Source organism: Bos mutus, chromosome 6 (assembly GCF_027580195.1).
Source record: "Bos mutus isolate GX-2022 chromosome 6, NWIPB_WYAK_1.1, whole genome shotgun sequence".
NCBI lineage: Eukaryota > Metazoa > Chordata > Mammalia > Artiodactyla > Bovidae > Bos > Bos mutus.
The window spans coordinates 77,656,736-77,673,738 of NC_091622.1; the positions used below are offsets into that span (position 1 = coordinate 77,656,736).

Consider the following 17,003-nt stretch of genomic DNA (forward strand, 5'->3'; position numbering starts at 1 on the left):
TCCGTACTCCAAGGCCAAATTTGCCTGTTACTCCAGGTGTTTCTTGACTTCCTACTTTTGCATTCCAGTCCCCTATAATGAAAAGGACATCTTTTTTGGGTGTTAGTTCTAAAAGGTCTTGTAGGTCTTCATAGAACTGTTGAACTTGAGTTTCTTCAGCGTTACTGGTTGGGGCATAGGGTTGGATTACTGTGATATTGAATGGTTTGCCTTGGAAATGAACAGAGATCATTCTGTCATTTTTGAGATTGCATCCAAATACTGCATTTCGGACTCTTTTGTTGACCATGATAGCTACTCCATTTCTTCTAAGGAATTCCTGCCCACAGTAGTAGATATAATGGTCATCTGATTTAAAGTCACCCATTCCAGTCCATTTAGTTCGCTGATTCCTAGAATGTCAACGTTCACTCTTGCCATCTCCTGTTTGACCACTTCCTATTTTCCTTGATTCATGGACCTGACATTCTAGGTTCCTATGCAATATTGCTCTTTACAGCATCAGACCTTGCTTCTATCACCAGTCACATCCACAACTGGGTATTGTTTTTGTTTTGGCTCCATCCCTTCATTCTTTCTGGTGTTATTTCTCCATTGATCTCCAGTAGTATATTGGCATCGACCTGGGGAGTTCCTCTTTCAGTATCCTATCATTTTGCCTTTTCATACTGTTCATGGTGTTCTCAAGGCAAGAATACTGAAGTGGTTTGCCATTTCCTTCTCCAGTGGACCACATTCTGTCAGACCTCTCCACCATGACCCATCTGTCTTGGGTTGCCCCACACAGCGTGGATTAGTTTCATTGAGTTAGACAAGGCGGTGGTCTGTGTGATCAGATTGGCTAGTTTTCTGTGGTTATGTTTTCAGTATGTCTGCCCTCAGATGCCCTCTCACAGTACCTACCATCTTACTTGGGTTTCTCTTACCTTGGATGTGGGGTATCTCTTCATGGCTGCCCCAGCAAAGTGCAGCCGCTGCTCCTTACCTTGGACGAGTCACCCCTCCTGACCTTGAACATGGAGTAGCTCCTCTGGGCCCTCCTGTGCCCGCGCAGCCACCGCTCCTTGGACGTGGGGTTGCTCCTCTTGGCCGCTGCCCCTGACCTGAGACATGGGGTAGCTCCTCTTGGCTGCTGCCTCTCCCTCAGACGTGGGGTAGCTCCTCTCGGCCACTCCTGTGCCATTGCAGCCTGGCACTTTCAGTTGATGCCCCTGACCTTGGGCATGGGGTAGCTCCTCTTGACCGCGCTTCCTGTGTGTGAGATGAGTGCAACTGTGCAGTAGTTTGAGCATTCTTTGCCATTGACTTTCTTTGGGATTGGAATGAAAACTGGCCTTTTCCAGTCCTGTGACCACTGCTGAGTTTTCCAAATTTGCTGGCATATTGAGTGCAGCACTTTCACAGCATCGTCTTTCAGGATTTGAAATAGCTCAACTGGAATTCCATCACCTCCACTAGCTTTGTTCATAGTGATGCTTTCTAAGGCCCACTTGACTTCACATTCCAGGATGTCTGGCTTTAGGTGAGTGATCACACCATCATGGTTATCTGGGTCATGAAGATCTTTTTTGTGTAGTTCTTCTGTATATTCTTGGCCACGTCTTCTTAATATCTTCTGCTTCTTTTAGGTCCAAACCATTTCTGAACTTTATTGTGCCCATCTTTGCCTGAAATGTTCCCTTGGTATCTCTAATTTTCTTGAAAACATCTCTAGCCTCTCCTATTCTGTTGTTTTCCTCTATTTCTTTGCACTGATCATTGAGGAAGGCTTTCTTATCTTTCCTTGCTATTCTTTGGAACTCTGCATTCAAATGGGTATATCTTTCCTTTTCTCCTTTGCCTTTCACTTCTCTTCATTTCACAGCTATTTGTAAGGCCTCCTCAGACAACCATTTTGCCTTTTTGCATTTCTTTTTCTTGGGGATCGACTTGATAACTGCCTCCTGTACAATGTCATGAACCTCCGTCCATAGTTTTTTAGGGATTCTGTCTATCAGATTATATTTTTCTGGAAAATTATACTTATTCTCTTCAATAACTAGCTATACTTTTTGACATAAAGTCTATTTTGTATTATTTATTCAACTGCATCCACTTTCTTTCTTAAGAATATGGTGAATTATAACTTTTTAAGAATTCTTTTTTTTCAAGTATCTATTTTCCAATTCTAAACCTTTCTCCTATCAGTAACAAAGCCCTTTGAAAGTCCTTAAACAATGTATTCATTTACCTTATGTTTTGATTAAATTTTCAGTAAAAGGTTTTTTGACTGTAATTGACTGATTGTTACTTTTTTCCACTCAGTTTTTCTGCAGTCATACTTCCCTAACTGGTCAATGTCAGTAGCATGGCCATGGAACTTTGGGGAATTCAGCTAAGGAGATAAGTATTTCGGGAGTAGAGAATTTTGTTTATGTGGTTTATAGAGTTACTTTCTTGGATTTTTAATTCTTGTTTGTCTTGGTGTGGGAATGCCTTCTAAGAGTTCTCCAGCCACATATGGTATAGTCTTACCTGGCTTCACCACACAGAACTTATGGCCCTGAGGCTGCACTGCCATATGAACTTTCCTACAGTCCCTAGCAACAAAGATATATGTGAAGTGGAGGAGAAAAATGTTTGGCAAAACATGAATGTAGGAACTTACTTATTAAAAAAAAAAAAATCTTCCAATCAAATTTTAAGTATAAGATGTCGTCCTTCTTGGTGCTTATTCAAAACAGAAGCTGTGTCCTGTCTGGTACATATCCAATAATTTACATGTACAGTTATAAATACACACTTTTAAAAAAAGTACCTTACATAACAGAATTCAGTGTTCAGTAGGGTAAAAACCTATAAACATGCTGTAAATAAGTACACTAGCGTGTCCACCCTTGTTTTATGCATCTCAACACGTGGGAGCACATCTTAGTATATTTGATGCATTTGTCTTTTAAGTTGCAGCTGTATGGCTCATGCTAAAAAAAGAAAGGTTTCCTGCTGATGTGACCCAAAATACTAACATTGATGAATATACCATAAAATATGCCACACAATGAGTCTGTAAGTAATTTGATTAATGAATACATAATTCTTTAATGTATTCCCCTTTACAAGAAGATTTTAAAGGCTCTGAAACCTCACAGCTCATATATAAAACAAACAGGTTTTCCTAATTTTAACAACCACCACCAAAAAAAAAGTCTAAATGGTATTACTAATGATAAGCCATAAAACTGAAACTTTTCTACTTTACCAATATTAGAAACAAACTTCAATCACGCTTAAAAAATTGGAATTGTTTTTCTTTCTGTTCACTAAAAATTTCCCAAAATCTTTATTCTATGTATACCTGTGATGGATTCATTTTGATGTTTGGCAAAACTAATACAATTACGTAAAGTTTAAAAATAAAATAAAATTAAAAAAAAAAAAGAAAAGAAAAGCAATACAAAATATTCAGCCAAAAAGTTTAGGACATATAAAGATATGTCCAAAAGGAGACTTTTAAAGTTCATTTGTTTGTTTTGGCTTATGGTATTTGTGATGTGTGTGTGCTAAGTCACTTCATTTGTGTCTGACTATCGGTGACCCTATAGACAACAGCCCGTTAGGCCTTTCTGTCCATGGGATTCTCCAGGGAAGAATACTGGAGTGAGTTACCATGTCTTCCTCCAGGGGATCTAACCCACTTCTCTTAAGTCTCCTGCATTGGCAGGCAAGTTTTACCACTAGCGTCAGGTGGGAAGCCCACTTGTGGTTTTTGCCAGCTCTTAAAACATAATTTGTTATGATTTTTCATTCTAAATAAATATTAAATTGTATACCAGATTTGTTATTAGTTATTCTTTATATCTTTTTCTTAGAGAATCCCAAATTAAATAAGCCCCTGGATTCTTACAAGATCTGCATTTCTGTCTATTATTTATTTTATTTTTGTCACATAGTATATACAAAAGTATTTCACTGCAAACATTTTTCTGCATTTCCATGTCCACTGCTAATATTTTTATTGGTCATGTGAATTTTTTTTTTGAAAATTTTCCATCCATTTTGACCATTTATTTTATCATTTAAAATATTTTCATATTTTACTTTGTGAAAGTCTTTTTATATGTAACATCTTAGTACTTCGTTAAGTATATTGCAAATATTTTCTCCCACTTTGCAACATTTTGATTTACTTTAAAACATCTTTTGATAAATACGTTCTCAGTTTTGATGTAGTTAGATTTATGTCTTTTTATTTATTTATGGTCAACTCTTTTTTTCTAAAGGTTTTATGTTTATTTTCCATTTTTACCACGACTGACATGTTGCAAAAACAGTGCAGACTAACCTGGCTACCTTTGCAGGACTTGGCAATGATTCAAAACTAGTTTAGTTAAAAAAAAAAAAAGGAACATATTTTGTAATCTGTCTTCAAGGTCTTCAGGAGAAGGTTTGAATTCTATATGTTATTATTAAGCTAACAATTCAGGACTAATATATCTCTCATCTTAAAATAATTATTTTATTTATAATAATAATTATTAAAATAATTTATAATAATAACTTTCTGTCCAGAGGTTTAAAAAAAAAAAACAGGACAGAAAAGAAAAATTAGATTTCCCACTGGCTGGCAGTGTGGCCATCGCCCCAGCTCTACTTGGCAGTGACAGTGTTTTCTATTAAAGGCTCTGTAGGGGCCCAAGGCCCTGTGGGACTGTGGCTAGTCCCTTGACCGCTCTGCTGGAGGCTGTCCCCCACCAGGCTTTCCTCCTCCTCCTGGGCCAGCGGACCCTGTAAGGACATAACAGGGACACATACTCTGACCCGCTGGCCCCTGCAGGGACCAGAGGACCTCTGACTCTGCTTGCAGGCACTAACTTCTGAGAGTTAGGATGTTCAGAACAGGAGCAGAGTGGGGGAGATGGAAAAGGCTGCAGAGTCCAGAGGAGACCAGCCAGACTTCATTTGGGGGCATTTTCAACAAAGCAGAGAACTCAGTACTGAGAAGGTAAGCGTCTGGGAGACCGGGCACAGCCACAGATAGGTGGGGGTCTGGAGGCGGGGACAAGGGCTGCTCTAGGAGAGTCTGTATTCCCAGGGACCCACTTCTTGAAGCCTCTCTGTTTCCCGTCAGCCTCAGGCTCCCAGGAGATGCACACCTCAGCAACCCCCAGAGTCAGGGTGGATGTTGAGCATGGGCAGCCCTGCCTCATCCACACTGGGGGGTCCTCAGAATTCTGGGCAAAGTGGGGCCAGGGATGTCACCATAGCAGCGGAGGACTGGACTGGTGTTAGGGCCTGCATGCTCGCCTTTGCTGCCGCAGCAACCAAGGAGTCTGACAGGCTGCTCCTGTGAAGCTCCATCTTGTATGGAGGGGCAGGGCTGCAGTGGGTTTCTAGAATCCTCAAGCTTCCTGGTACCTGGCTGACACCCGATGCAAAACTGCTGGGGGAGTGGAGGCCAGGGAGCAAGATAACTGGCCAGTGGGGTTAAACACACCAAGGTGGGAGATCAGGGCAGGAGCCTGCTCTGCCTTCTGTACCTGCACACCCACAGGGTGACACGACACATTTGTCACCAGCAGTAGGTGGCAAACATACCTTGACCTGTTCTACCATAAATAGGGTGTTTTCTAAAAGGAGTCCAAGGCATTGGTCTTCCCACAGGCACCCTCAGACAGCAGTGCACCAGCTTCTGTCTGTCACCCAGGGTGTCCCTTAGAGACACTCTGATTGACAAGGCAGGACCCTACTCACGTGAGATGTACAGATTTTTGGGGTCTGGTCCCAGCCAAAGTGACTGGCACATCTATGCTTCTGAGCTTACAGGAACTGGTCCACACAGTAAATAGAAGTGAAGACTCTGAACACAACATGCTTCCCCCACCTCCGCCCAGGGTCCTACCTGCCATAAAGGAAGAGGCAAAAAGTTCTGAAGCGGGAACACAGGTGAGGGCAGAACAAGATTAAAGATATTTAGCATCATTTTTCTGGACATGAACACTAACCCCTGACTCCGGATCCCATACTCTAGTTGGACTTGAATATACCACGTACCCCAAGCCAGCCAGGGCCCTGAGGAAGAAGCCCCAGAAACATGAACACAGAGCTGGTTTTCCCTGGGCGGAGGTGGGGGAAGCATGTTGTGTTCAGATGGTGACTGCAGCCATGAAATTGAAAGATGCTTACTCCTTGGAAGGGAAGTTATGACCAACCTAGATAGCATATTCAAAAGCAAAGACATTATTTTGCCAACAAAGGTTCGTCTAGTCAAGGCTATGGTTTTTCCTGTGGTCATGTATGGATGTGAGAGTTGGACTGTGAAGAAAGCTGAGCGCCAAAGAATTGATGCTTTTGAACTGTGGTGTTGGAGAAGACTCTTGAGAGTCCCTTGGACTGCAAGGAGATCCAACCAGTCCATTCTGAAGGAGATCAGCCCTGGGATTTCTTTGGAAGGAATGATGCTAAAGCTGAAACTCCAGTACTTTGGCCACCTCATGCAAAGAGTTGACTCATTGGAAAAGACTCTGATGCTGGGAGGGATTGGGGACAAGAGGAGAAGGGGACGACAGAGGATGAGATGGCTGGATGGCATCACTAACTCAATGGACGTGAGTCTGAGTGAACTCTAGGAGTTTGTGATGGACAGGGAGGCCTGGCGTGCTGCAATTCATGGGGTCGCAAAGAGTCAGACATGACTGAGCAACTGATCTGATCTGATATATATAAATATGTATCAAGTTTCAGTCATAGCTCTAAGGCAAAGTTACATTTCTCACATGGACAAAAATGAGATACCTAAAGTCGGACGTTAAGGAGGTGGGTTCACACGTCCCTCACAGCACTTTGGCCTGGATGACGATTTCTGGGTTCTCTATGTCCTTCTTGCTCTGGATCATCCTCAGCTCCAACTGGGCCAGGCTGTGCTTCAGTCCTTCCCCAGAGTGGCCTTTGCACATTTTTTGATGGTCAGCTGCAGAACATGGGGCACGGCCGATGGAGTCTTCTTGCAGGCCACCTTGAGATTGTTGGGGACCACAGGTTCGAGCTGGTGATGATCACCCTGTCAGTGCCCACTGAGTGCAGCATATCCATCACCACTAAGGCTTTTACCTGGCTTTATCCCACCCAGCAACTCAGCCTCAGACTAGTTGGGAGTGATGATGTCTGCAACTTGCACGACTTCTCTAATAAGCAGGGAGATCCCCAGGGTGACACATGGACCTTCTCCGTTCCACGTGTGTCCCATCTCGGGGTCTCTTGTGCACACAAGCCTGGAGTTCTGCTGCTTCAGCTCTGCATGATGCCCACCACCATGGCCAGGAAGAACAAGCCTTTCGTGTAACTGGGAGCATGTAGTCATACTGGTTCACCTTGTTCAGCTTTAGCCCGTCTTATAGCTCCTGGAGCTCTTCTGAGTTTAGCTCTTGGCCCTTCCCGTGTGAGTAGCCTGTGTGGTTTGACTACTAAACCGTTTAGGGCATCTACCTCAAACTGCAAAACCTGCAGCAGGAACGTGGGCACAGAGCTGTGAACCTTGTTGCACCTGGCATACCTCCACGCAGTGGGGGTGGGGCGGGGCGGAGGGGAAGTGGGATTCAAGGCAGAGGCCGGGCGGGGTCAACGTCTCAGCCACAAGCAGGGTCTGGGCTCTGGACAAACTCTGAGTGGGCATGCCAGACAATCTTCCTCTCTAGAGGTATTTTATTTATTAAAAAAAATACATGTATTTATTTAGTTTCCACTGTGTTGTTGGGTCTTAGTTACGGCAGCCGAGCTCTCCCTTTTAGCCCCGTGGACTCTTCCTTGCAGCTGGCTGGCTTGACTCTCGTTGTGGCCCACAGCGCAGTGGGCTCCATAGTTTGCAGCTGGCGGCTCTCTAGTTGAGGCACGGCAGGCTTAGTTTCCACAAGGCATGTGGAATGTTAGCTCACGACCAGAGATGGAGCCCCTGTACCCAGCATTGGACGGCAGATTGTTAACCACTGGACCACTAGGGAAGTCCCTAAAGGCACTTTTTAGAAATTTTCATGGCCCTAAATCTAAAATCTTTTAAAATAGGTTCTTCTACCAGACACTTAAAACATTTCATTTTTGACATTTAAGTCCTTAAATTTTTGCATTCTATGTTTATACATGGAATGAAGTTGATTCAAATTTTATCTTTTTTCCATATGGATAGTCATTTTTCCCTAAACATTTTCCTTTCCCAACTAATCTGAAATTTAACCTCTGTCATGTATCAACATGTGTGGCTATGTTTCTTAGTTTTCTATTTCAGTTGTTATTAATATTTTGTTTATCCTTGTACAAGTTTACACTTCTCACTTATTGTAGCTCTATAATAATTACTGATAACTTTCTGGGCAGTGCCTTTCACTCTGTTCTCTGGCTCTTACTGGCCTTTCAGTCCTCCACATAAAGTTTTAGGATCAGATTATGTTTCATGAATAACCTTGGTGTACATTGGAATTGTACTGGATATAATTTTTATCAGGAGATATATTATTTCCAAATATCAGTCTTTCGACCACAGACATGATATATTACTCCATATATTTAGTTGTTAACAAACACCTGTTTATAAAGCTTTAAAAATTTCCATTAGCAGTCTTAAACATTTAAAAAGATTATTGATATAGTATTGTAAATTATGGTATCTCATTGTATTTTCAAAATGTTTATTACTGTTAATATATTTCCTATTTTACATTTGATGTCTCATTCTTTTTCTTATTACACTTGCTTAAGACTTCAAATCAATGTTTCATAAAAGTATTGGTACTTTGTGTACTTGTCTTAGTCCTGATTATAAAGAAAACTATTCTAATATTTCAGGATGGTATTTATCTTAGATCTGTTCTCTTTATAAGATTCAGGATGTTCTGCTATAAATTCTTGCTTACTAATAATATTCATTATGATGTGTATTGGATTTTATTAAACACTTTTTTCAATCTAAATAGATGATCACGTTTCCCCCCTATAATCTGTTAATGTGTTGAATTAAATGTATGATTTTGAAAATATTGACCTAATCTCCCATAACTGGTATATCTTTTTGGCCAACAGATATTATTTGAAAAATACATTTGGATTCCATTTGCTAATATTCTATTTAGGATATCGCTGCTGCTGCTAAGTCGCTTCAGTCGTTTCCGACTCTGTGCGACCCCATGGACTGCAGCCTACCAGGCTTCTCCGTCCATGGGATTCTCCAGGCAAGAACACTGGAGTGGGTTGCCATTTCCTTCTCCAATGCATGAAAGTGGAAAGTGAAAGTGAAGTCGCTCAGTCGTGTCTGACTCTTAGCGACCCCATGGACTACAGCCTACCAGGCTCCTCCATCCATGGGATTTTCCGGGCAACAGTACTGGAGTGGGGTGCCATTGCCTTCTGTCATTTACGATATTGCATCTACATTAATGAGTGAAACAGTTCTGGAATTTTCTTTTCTGATAATATATTTTTCTGGGTTTAATATCCGGCATATCCATGAATAGTAGAATGATTTTGGAGGATTTTCTCTTTTTGATTGTCTGTGATATTTGGTGTGATCTGTTTTTCTGAAAAATTGAAAGAACTCTATCTCCTGGTTTCTATTTTTATTATTAAGAAGTAAACTATCTAGTGTTTATTCCTTTGAAAAGAACCTTTTTCCTCTAATTGTAATATTTTTATCTTTTTACTTGCTGTCTGAAGTTTCATTAAAATATTTCTTTGTATGGATTTCTTTAATTTATTCTGTAAACCCTACACTTTGAATCTTTTTGAATCTTTTGTTTGGCATCTTACATTAGTTATAGAATACTCTCAGCCACACTCCGTTAGAACTACTTACGTTTTAGGGGGAAATTATCCATGAGAATTCTGAGCCCTAAAATGAAGCTTTTCCCCTCTAGAGAAGATTTTCATTTGTTTCTTTCAAATCCCTAGTAGCACTAGAAATCTCCATCATCTTTACTGTAAATTTATGACACATTTTAATATATTAGCTGTACAGTATGAATTTTTGGCCTCAAAGTCACCTTGGGAGCAGTCTGAGTTACTACGTCACAAAGTCAATTCTATGTTATAGATTGGCTCTGGAAATTTAATTTTGCTGATTTATTTAAACAATGTTATTGGTTGTGTTTAGGATTAACAACCATGCTTTGAGTTTGCACTTCAGTTAGTCTAAACACTTGAGAAATAGGACGTTTGTTCTTTCCTTCAGATCCCAGTTTGTTACAGCTCTATAATACCTGTGTTACTGAAATGATCTGATTGCTATATATATGTGAATTCAGTTTAAGATTAAGGTTGGATGGGTTTATTAGCTATTCAATTATAGAATTCATCATTGAATGTTTACAGAAAGTTGATTTGGCTAGAGTCCAAAATGTGGAGATGTTTTTATGGTATTGCTTATTTGTAAATGTTTTGCTTAATCAGGCTAAACTTTTAAGCAGTTAAATATGAATAGATACTGTGAATAATAATCTAAGCACCAGAGTAGTTTAAAATACCTTTATCTGAAGGAAAATTCCATTCTGGTGCCTTTGTTAGCAATCAACGTGTATTTAATGTAAGATTTTTCATCATCGTAATTAACTACTGAGCTTCTGAAAGCTGAAACACACATTTTTTAAAAGCAGTTTGCCTAGCTTACAAAGATATAATATTCAGTCTTATATATCACTTAATAGATTTTTCTATCATTGCACATCTTAAGTTTAATGATTGCTATCTTTATTTATTTAGAACCAAATATAAAGCAGCAGATGTACTGAAATAATATATTTGATGCAAATATTCATTACAACAGTGTGCATGTAATATATATTACTATATACATACTTGTGCCTACTTAGCACAGACTTCCAGCACTACATATAAATGCGGCAACTATGATTATGACTCCCAAGCTCATGTGCTTTTAGATGTATAATGATAAAGTACATTACACCTCAGAGTATAAAGTTAGCAGTCCTTAGGTTGTATGAAACGGAAACTTTCTCAGCTTGAGCAAAAAGCTAATTTGTTAGGACAGCTGTGTATTTGGGCCGCGGGGATAGAGATTAGAATGGGAACACACTAAAGAATACATTAAGTTAATCCCTTGGTGCCTCTTATGTCTATCTTTCTCTGAACATCATGCTTTATTTTTCTCCTTCATTGAAAGACAGTTTTTGTCTTGCCCATCTTCTCGGTAGAAAATGACACCAGCATTTGCTCTGGAATTTATGTAAAGTCGTGAGGTAATTGAGAAAGACTAAATTGGCTCTCTCTGGGTCTCAGTTCTCAATATTTGACAAGGATCTGATTGGCTGAGTTATGAGCTCACTCCTGGGGTGTGAATCAAACAGAATCTTGATGGTTTCCACTGTACCAGGGTTGATAGAGAGAAAAGGGAATATTTGGAGGAAAGAGTTGCTGGACAACAATTTAGTAGTATCTCTTATATTTAATCGGAGGCTGCATTCCCTAACTCCTTACCACTCAAAACGTGGTCGGTGGAATAATAGCGCTGGTATTACCAGGGAGCTTGTCAGAAATTTAGAATCTCTGCTGCACGGTGTCTCTTATGAAATTTGGATTTGCATTTAACAAGATCCTCAGGTCATTTGAATGCAGATTAAAAATTAAAACATGGTTCTAATCTGGTAAAAAGTCAGGACCAGGTGTATAAAAATTGATTTTATTCAAGTATCTTTTACTCTTTTAGCTTCCTAAGTTAACCTTTTAACATTCTGGCAGAATCCCCATCAACTGCTATACATATATTTAATATATATGTATATATATTTAATTATAAAAGTAATCTTGACAGTGTGTCAATCACTGCAAATTCATTTTCATTAATGGAAAAATCAGTTTAAGATTTAGATCCTAATAATTCAGGTCAATAGTTCCAATTTTATATATGGAGGATGGCATAATGTGTCTATTGACAATGTATTTCTAGTATTTTAAAATTTTACAAATATGACTCATTTATATTAATTTCCAGAGAAGGGAATGGAAATCCACTTCAGTATTCTTGCCTGGAAAATCCCACGGGCAGAGGAACCTGGAGGGCTACAATCCATGGGGTCGCAAGAGTCAGACATGACTTAGCAACTAAACAACCACCACAACCATATTAATTTTCAAAAAAGAAAAATAACTGATTGGACAACTCAGATGGAAACAACTAATTCAGGTAACCTTGATGAAGATGTTTAAGATCATGAAAATCATCAGCTCTTAGGTTATCATACACTTTAATTTTTCTGTAAGCACATCTTATGGAATAAAATATTGGCTGAGTGTCATTAATGTTTATTACACACTAAAACCTTCCTAAATAATATATATAGATTTTTCTGGTTTATATTTTGTGGTGTTCAGATTGTGACCTGCCATTAACTGAACATTTACAAATATAATTATTTTTATCTAGGCTTTCTTTTCTTTCTTTATTATAGTGCTATACATTTTAACTTGGGCTTGGGATATGGAGCTGGACCGACTTGGATTTGGGTTTAACTTCTTGCTAGTTTCATGGTCTTGGGCTACTTACATCAGCTACCTAAGCCTTGGATCCTTGTTTGTAGAGTAGAAATAATCATTATAATTTTTTTTCCATAGAATTGTGAGACTTGAAAGAGACAATGATTATGTCCTTGCAGAGAGTTAGCATACTGTTTGGTCAGGCCACTCAAGATGGCTGTGTTCTTGTTCTCTGTATATCCCTCGCTCGAGTAGTTCATACTACATGTATACCCTACTGACATGAACATGTTCGCCCTCAACCCCAGCTAGTGATTGTTCTGATCCTTAGGGCAGATGCAGCTTACCTGATAGTTCATTAAAGTGAAAGTCCTTGTGATGAGCCAAATTATAGCCTCCTTCTGCTCAGAGTAGCAAAGATGGCTGCCTATCCTGTCTATTTGCTGTCCGTACTAAGATATCACTCCAGAATATTTTGCTGAGGACAGGTAAAATTCCCTGTCTAGTATGCCATCCAGGGTTTCCCTGGTGTCTCAGTAGTAAGGAATCCACCTGCCAATGCAGGAGATGCAGGAAACATGGGTTTGATCCCTGCTTCAGGAAGATCCCGTGGAGAAAGAAATGGCAACCCGTTTCAGTATTCTTGACTGGGAAACCCAAGGACAGAAGAGCCTGGTGGGCTATAGTCCATGGGGTTGCAAAGAGTCAAGACAAGACTGAGCACACACACATGCTGTCAACATCTCTATCACTGTCTTCCAGCTCTTTCATCGGCCTTGGGGCTGGGCAACAATAGCTCAACACGTCAGTAAAAATTTGTTGTGGTTATTATTTGGCTAATGGGTCTTCATTGCTGTGAGCAGGATTTCTCTAGTTGGAGTGAGTGGGGGCTACTCTCTAGTTGAGGAGCACAGGTGTCTCATAGTAGTGGCTTCTCTTACTGTGGAGGGTAGGCTCTATAGCACGTGGACTTAGTTGCCCCTCAGCATGTAGAATCTTCCCAGACCAAAGATCAACCCTGTGTCCCCTGCCTTGCAGGGTGAATTCTTAACCACTGGGCCACTAGGAAAGTCCACAATTAGTTCCTATTATAATTATTTACCTTTATATGCTCACCTTAACTTTATTTCATTTGGTTCTTGACAGCAAGTTTTTTCATGTTCCTTTTGGAAACATTTTTACCTTATCTAATCACCAACAAAAGAAAGCTTTCTTCTTTGTTCACACTGTTTTTTACTCAGTGGCTAGTTTGGGTTAGAAATTTATTGCCAATACATCTTCTTGAATGGGACTTTGAAAATCGTATGTGTTGCCTGTATTTGGTTATAAACTCCATTGCAGTTTTCAACTTGATTCTTACTTCGGTTGATTTCATGTAATCATATACCATTGTATATACTGTATCAGAAACAGGTAAGCAGAGAAAAGTCAACATGGAAGGCATTGTTTGATGTATATATATATATATATATATTTTAAACACAAATAAATCTCTAGCTTCCTTACTTCCTGATTGATTATTAAATTTGCCACAGATAATTCATGAAACATTTTAGAAGTTGGAACCTCCAGGTTAGAAGTTTTGTAGTAAATTTATACTTTTCTATAATCATAAAGGCAATCATTGATCTCAGAAATGTTTATCTTTGCAAATATCCTTTTACTATTTAGGTGAAATATTTTTCTGATTCAATATTGTTATTTCTCATGTATTTCCTAGGATGAAAAATTCAGGTAGAATGTATCTCACATTCAAACACACTGAATTTTCATTTTTCGCAGTTTATTCTTTTTTTCAAGTTTGGAACCAGTGGAGAGAGAGACTTAAGGTCAGACAAAAAGCAAAATGTCACACTCATTTGTCTCATGAGTAACTGGAAAAGGTAAATTTAGATGTAAAGCTAAATAAGCTTACTAATAATCCATCTCTATATTAGACTAACTCACACCATTAATGGGAAAACTGTATAATCCCAGAGTGGACATATCAGACTTTTCCCCTCTTGTGAATAAGACAATAAATAGACAGAATACATGCTTCCAGCAAACACAATAGAAGCACAGAAATTGCCAAGAGACTTGTACTTCTTTCTTGCAGCACCATATCCTCATGAACATCATTTCCCCTTCTATGATCAAGGTAATTTGAGTTTTACTTTTTTTCAAGGTAATACAGAGAAATAGCACAAAACTTTAATATTACCTTGGAATTGAAGACATCTTTAGTGCTGGTAAATAATTGCATTCTAACATTCTGGTGAGTTTTTAAAATCTAAGCATAGATTATCCACCTTAAATATATTATCATTTTAAACTTCAGTCAGTTCAGTTCAGTCACTCAGTCGTGTCCGACTCTTTGCAACCTCATGAATCGCAGCACACCAGGCCTCCCTGTCCATCACCAACTCCCAGGGTTCACTCAAACTCACGTCCATCGAGTCGGTGATGCCATCCAGCCATCTCATCCTCTGTCGTCCCCTTCTCCTCCTGCCCCCAATCCCTCCCAGCATCAGTCTTTTCCAATGAGTCAACTCTTTGCATGAGGTGGCCAAAGTATTGGAGTTTCAGCTTCAACATCAGTCCTTGCAAAGAACACCCAGGACTGATCTCCTTCAGAATGGACTGGTTGGATCTCCTTGCAGTCCAAGGGACTCTCAGGAGTCTTCTCCAGCACCGCAGTTCAAAAGCATCAATTCTTCAGCACTCAACTTTCTTCACAGTCCAACTCTCGCATCCATACATGACCACTGGAAAAACCATAGACTTGACTAGACGGACCTTTGTTGGCAAAGTAATGTCTCTGCTTTTCAATATGCTATCTAGGTTGGTCATAACTTTCCTTCCAAGGAGTAAGCGTCTTTTAATTTCATGGCTGCAGTCACCATCCGCAGTGATTTTGGAGCCCCCCAGAATAAAGTCTGACACTGTTTCCACTGTTTCCCCATCTATTTCCCATGAAGTGATGGGACTGGATGCCATGATCTTCATTTTCTGAATGTTGAACTTTAAGCCAACTTTTTCCTCTCCTCTTTCACTTTCATCAAGAGGCTTTTTAGTTCCACTTCACTTTCTGCCATAAGGGTGGCATCATCTGCATATCTGAGGTTATTGATATTTCTCCTGGCAAACTTGATTCCAGCTTGTGTTTCTTCCAGCCCAGCGTTTCTCATGATGTACTCTGCATAGAAGTTAAATAAGCAGGGTGACAATATACAGCCTTGACGTACTCCTTTTCTTATTTGGAACCAGTCTGTTGTTCCACGTCCAGGTCTAACTGTTGCTTCCTGACCTGCATATAGGTTTCTCAAGAGGAAGGTCAGGTGGTCTGGTATTCCCGTCTCTTTCAGAATTTTCCACAGTTTATTGTGATCCACACAGTCAAAGGCTTTGGCATAGATAAAGCAGAAATAGATGTTTTTCTGGAACTCTCTTGCTTTTTCCATGATCCAGCGGATGTTGACAATTTGATCTCTGGTTCCTCTGCCTTGAACCCTCTTGAACATCTGGAAGTTCACAATTCACGTATTACTGAAGCCTGGCTTGGAGAATTTTGAGCATTACTTTACTACCATGTGAGATGAGTGCAATTGTGCAGCAGTTTGAGCATTCTTTGGCATTGCCTTTCTTTGGGATTGGAATGAAAACTGACCTTTTCCAGTCCTGAGGCCACTGCTGAGTTTTCCAAATTTGCTGGCATATTGAATGCAGCACTTTCACAGCATCATCTTTCAGGATTTGAAATAGCTCCACTGGAATTCCATCACCTCCACTAGCTTTGTTCATAGTGATGCTTTCTAAGGCCCATTTGACTTCACATTCCAGGATGTCAGGCTCTAGGTGAGTGATCATACCATTGTGATTATCTTGGTCATGAAGATTTTTTTGTACAGTTCTTCTGTGTATTCTTGCCACCTCTTCTTAATATCTTCTGCTTCTGTTAGGTCCATACCATTTCTGTCCTTTATCGAGCCCATCTTTGCATGAAATGTTCCTTTGGTATCTCTAATTTTCTTGAAGAGATCTCTAGTCTTTCCCATTCTGTTGTTTTCCTCTATTTCTTTGCATTGATCACTGAGGAAGGCTTTCTTAACTCTTCTTGCTATTCTTTGGAAATCTGCATTCAGATGCTTATATCTTTCCTTTTTTCCTTTGCTTTTTGCTTCTCTTCATTTCACAGCTATTTGTAAGGCCTCCCCAGACAGCCATTTTGCTTTTTTGCATTTCTTTTCCATGGGGATGATCTTGAGCCCTGTCTCCTGTATAATGTCACGAACCTTCATCCATAGTTCATCAGGCAATCTATCAGATCTAGTCCCTTAAATCTATTTCTTACTTCCACTGTATAATCATAAGTGATATGATTTAGGTCATACCTGAATGGTCTGGTGGTTTTCCCTACTTTCTTCAATTTAAGTCTGAATATGGCAATAAGGGGCTCTAAGCTTATGTAAGATCACATAGAAATTTGTGACACCCTCACAAAAGTAAAATCTAGCCCACTCTTTGGAACTATCAATTCAAACTTTTTTTAACTTTGAATGTTTAATTAAAATGTT

General features: G+C 39.7%; 1 pseudogene; it reads right to left on the reverse strand.

The window, feature by feature from the left end:
* Window positions 1-6,809: 6,809 nt before the first annotated feature.
* On the reverse strand, window positions 6,810-12,737 carry LOC102282549 (pyridoxal kinase pseudogene; annotated as a pseudogene).
* Between the last annotated feature and the right edge of the window lie 4,266 nt (window positions 12,738-17,003).